At 35.3% G+C, this 4,956-nt stretch overlaps 1 non-coding gene across 1 annotated transcript; it reads left to right on the top strand.

The window, feature by feature from the left end:
- Positions 1-4,426: 4,426 nt before the first annotated feature.
- Positions 4,427-4,531, top strand: LOC133853092 (small nucleolar RNA R71). Its single transcript, XR_009896213.1, has one exon. It is a non-coding gene; the product is annotated as a small nucleolar RNA R71 (small nucleolar RNA).
- The last annotated feature ends 425 nt before the right edge of the window (positions 4,532-4,956 follow it).

The raw sequence follows: 4,956 nt of genomic DNA, 5'->3' as shown, positions 1-4,956 counted from the left end.
TTTGAACTTTTCTCAAAGTTTCAAAAATGTCCATAAGTTGCTTTTCTTTCGTTGGCTTTACTAACCTTTGAGGGAAAGGTGGTGCATTCACCTTCTCCTTTTCTCTTACCTTGGATGATGTGGCCACCGTTGGAGATGCCAGTACTCTCTCATAAAGCTCTATCCTCACCTTGTTGTCAATGGTCTTCCCACTTCTGAGAGTTGTCATAGCCTTGAGTTGCTCGTGGCCCTTTGGAATGGGTATTGTTTGGGCTAGGAATTCGCCCCTTTTTCTCTCGCTTAGCTCTTTGGCCAACTACCCTACTTGTGTTTCCAATCTTTGGATAGCTTGACTTGTAGTGGCCTCCAATTTTTGAATAGCTTGATTGGTCTGAGCATTGCTCTATTGTTGTGCAATCATAAATTGGAGTAGAGCACTTTCAAGGTCATTCTTCTTTGGCTCTGGTTTGGTTGGGCCGCTTGTGGTGAAGCTTGATAGTTATTTCCTTGCTGGAAATTCCTTTGTTGCCCTTGGGGATTTTGCACATTCTGAGTGTTACTCCAAGAAAAATTGGGGTGGTTACACCACCCTGCATTGTAAGTGTTGGAGTATGGATTGTTCTTTGGAGGGTAATTATTCTGGTCCATATAATTTGCTTGCTCCTGATTTGTAAATGAAGACATGGGGCAAGTCTCGGTGGTGTGGTCAGAATCAGAACATATGGCACATACCTTAATTTGTGCAATCTGTTGAATGGGCGAGATGTTGTGTGTAGTCATGGCTTTGACTAGCATATCCAACTTTCTTTCCATGGTAGCCATTTGATTTTGAACTCTACCATTTATGTCACTTCATAGACACCCTTTCCTTTTAATCCTTGCCTCCCAGAATTGTTGTGTAACGACCCGCTTTTTACAAAAAAGCGTAAGTAATTATATCTGGATAATTACGTGTCATTAACCATTCAGAGATGATAAATCTAGCAGCGGAAAATACGAATATCTTTTTTTTCTTTACAAATGTCAGGGACAATTCCCTTACAATACATTCAGAGCTTTAACCGAACTCCTCTAGAAATACATTAAAAGTTCTTTACACTAATTACAAAGAAACATGTGTCACACATGACACTAAAGCATACATGAAAAGTTTACTGAATACAAGTAAATCCCTAGCATGTTACATAAAACCAATACAAACATTTACAAGTACAAAGTACTAAAATCCTAACTACATAGCCTTAAATCTCTTAAGCTAGCAGTTACTCCAATCCATGATCTTCAGAACCTGCGTAAACATCTATGAGACGGTTGTTATAACCACAACCCCATAGTTCCATAAGTGAGCTAACTGTCAATCAACAATATCATGATTTATGCGTTATTTAAGGGACAGAGATATGACATAATGATGTAGTGATAGTTTTCTATGCAAAGTTTAACAGTTTAATATAGTCATTGCACTCCTCTCATTTGAAGTCGTTAACTCGGTAAGCGTCTTTCTCGAGGCCGTTCCCTCTACATTACATTTTGATTAGCTTATTTTCGCACTAGCAGAGTACGTCACACGTCACTCTACTAGCACTTTGAGAGACGTTGACTCCAATATGAATTATTAGGGTTTTCGGTTTCAGGCACTATTCCCATCCTGAACCTTTGAGAGACGTTGACTCCAATATTAATAGATTGATTATTAACAGTATGCAACAATCAGTCACACGCATCCAATTAAAATAAAACATAAACACAACACTATTGAAATCCAGTACTACCCTCAGTAAGTAATTTATACTTATAGCCTTTTTGTGCAGTCTCAGTTCATCATCTACATCAAATACATATACATATGCATTGAAGATTAATATCATTACTTTTTATAAATCCATGCCTAAACATGAATTTTATTTCCATACATAGAAGCAATCATCTATTAATTGGAAAATCATTTACATTTATTAATACTTAACATGGTTAAGACTTAATATTTGCTTAATTAATTAGCAAATCAATACCTTAGAATCATATCTAATCTAGGTCTCAAGTAGCACTTGAGTATAATCTAACATTCTTAATATCATCTTCTAAAGCATAGATAAATCAACTAACAAGAAACCTATGCATATTTCTAGCAAGACATTAACATCACATTGTTAACTTCAAAAGCTTTCAACCATAATACACAACCAAACAGAAAGGATGTTTGAACATAATTATAATTAAAGAGAACTCAACATATGAACATGTTTTCATATTTAAACCATATCACAACTCAATAACAACATTCATACATTTCCTTAGATTATTTGACTCATTTACATAATATTCAATCTTTTTCATTTTAAAAGAATTCCCTTTAAAACATCAATGTCAATTTATTAACATATTTAGGATGAAGACGCCACATAGCAAACGTTTGATAATTGAACTAACACCAATATTCCTCCTACACTCAAAATATCACCATACTCATAATTGGTCAACAACAAAGGCCACCTAGGGACTTAAATTCAGTTACCAATCCATTAGGACTACATTTAACCCATTCCAATTTAACTAAATATATCACACATAAATATCTAGCCAACACCTCCAAATAACATTCCAATATCTATTCAATTGAAACAACCTAAAACAAATATCCAAAACACCATATGGCCAACATAGGAAATCTATCCTTTAAAATTCATCATAGATCCGGTTACTAAAATACAAATACACTCAAATATTCATTCAGCTATTCTAACCTCAAAATCAGGTATTTGTTTATTTTGACAATCCCCAAATCTTTTGGTTAAAACAGGGACATCAACAACACATACACAACCGGTCAGCAAGAACTAAATTCCCGAATATAAACCAATCAAACCAGCACAAATATCAACTCAAATCAGTCCATCACGGTCACAACAGAGACAGTTTTAACCTCAAACCACCAAATCAGAACACTCATCATCAAATCTCCACAGCACAACACACACACAAGCACTCACTGGAATTCATAGCCAACAATAAGTGAATCGGTCACAAACAATTACAAATCAATTATAAAGCCCCAAAATTATCAAACCCTAATTCCATAGTAATCAAATCAATCCCAGAATAATTCATCATAGGTTATAAGAAATTACCCAAAGGATTTTCATAGCAAATCCACTGGAATTCGCCACTGATTCCACCGGAAAAGTCGTCGGAAAATGCACAAGGAGAACCAGGTTTCCTCTCCGGTTCAGCGAGTCACGGGCTCACCGGAAACTGCTATTGGGACCGCCAGACATGGAGAATCAGACCTCCAAAAGGATCGGGTCCCACGGTTTCTCCCAGATTCGTCGGGTTTGGCACACAGGTCGCGGGTCCAAGCTCCTGGGTTCGTCGGGTCTCTCTCTCCCGATCTCTGACTCTCCCTCTCTCTCTGTCTCATCTCGTCTCTGCTCTCTCTCTCACCCTCAATCTCTCTAATCTCTCTCGTCTCTCCCTGCCTCTCGAGTAGAAGAAGAAAAAAGAAGGAACGAAGAACAGAGAAGAAAGAAAGAAGAAAAAGAAGAAATAAGGAAGAGAGGTGCGTGGGATTTGATGAGAGAGGGGGATTTATTTTATAAAAATATAAGACATTATTTTTTTTGTAATCATTAAGTTTTAGTGAAATATTCATTGATATTTTGCACAAAACTTAGTAGTTAAGTTTTTACAAAATATCTTCCATAAAAATATCTCTTATAAAAATATCTCTAGATATTTTATCTGTTGATATTTTTACATTGGTCTTTACCATTATGTATAATTCATTAAAATTATAATCTATATCCATTTTGAGTCTAATTTGTTTCATCTCAATAATATTTTAACATCATAAAATATATACCAAATATATATTGCACAATAATATTACACGCAGTGAATATTACACATTAATATTATTTATCAATATTATTATGCCAATTAGTCCACTGAATAATTCAGTCATTTTATTAAATAGCCCTGTAATATCATTAAACTTTATTAGAGTTTAATAATATTATTCTTTATTTATAAAATCATGGTTTACAAATAATAAGACCAATGAATATTTATTTTCATAAATATCCATGTATTCCTCATTATTTATTAGGGATTAAAATACCGTGTTTAAAGCCACGTATTTTATTAACTGATGGATGTGAATATTGTTTCTAACAATATTAAGCCGTTCGAGCGTCAAGTCTTGAGAATCGAACGTCAATTTCAGACTTGTCTATTTTATTCAGTTTTAAATTCTAATTTAAGACATTTTATTTAATTACTTAAAATCTGGGGCGCTACATGTTGTGAGTTTTCGCTTAAAGTCTCAAACAGTTCTATTGCCTCCTCACTATTCTTTTCCATTAGTAGACCTCCACAAGCTGAATGTACAAGACTTTTGTTAGAATCATTTAAACCTTCATAGAAAGCTTGTACCTGATCATCTTGAGATAGATTGTGATGTGGGCATTTTAGAAGTAGCTCCTTGAAGCTCCCACGCCTCAAAGAATAGGTCTCCATCTTTTTGTTGGAAGGTTTGAATCTCCCTCCTCAATTGCCTTGTCCTTTGGGCTGGGAAGCACTTTTTCAAGAACTTTGTGGCCAACTCCTCCCAATTGTGGATAGATTCTGCAGCCAAAGAATTCAACAATAACTTAGCATTATCTTTCAAGGAAAACAGAAAAAGAATTAACCTGATTCCTTTCGTGTTTAAGCCATGGATGTTTTGTGTCTTGCAAAGATCGAAGAAGTCTCGAATATGAAGATAAGGATCCTCCATAGGGGTGCCTTTATAGTGTTGAACCATGCTGAGCAAGTGGGGAGACAAATTGAAATTGCTTGCACATTCGACTGGAAAGCAATGCAAGAAGGCTGATTCAGATTCTATGGTATGAAAGAACTCTTTATTGGCTTCCGCTCAGGTGGATTTTCTACACATACTTATGCCATCTTTTCTTCAACTACGAATAGATTTTCTGCTTC

Source organism: Alnus glutinosa, chromosome 12 (assembly GCF_958979055.1).
Source record: "Alnus glutinosa chromosome 12, dhAlnGlut1.1, whole genome shotgun sequence".
In the NCBI taxonomy this organism is placed as follows: Eukaryota; Viridiplantae; Streptophyta; class Magnoliopsida; order Fagales; family Betulaceae; genus Alnus; species Alnus glutinosa.
This window is presented reverse-complemented; position numbering and strand designations above follow the sequence as displayed.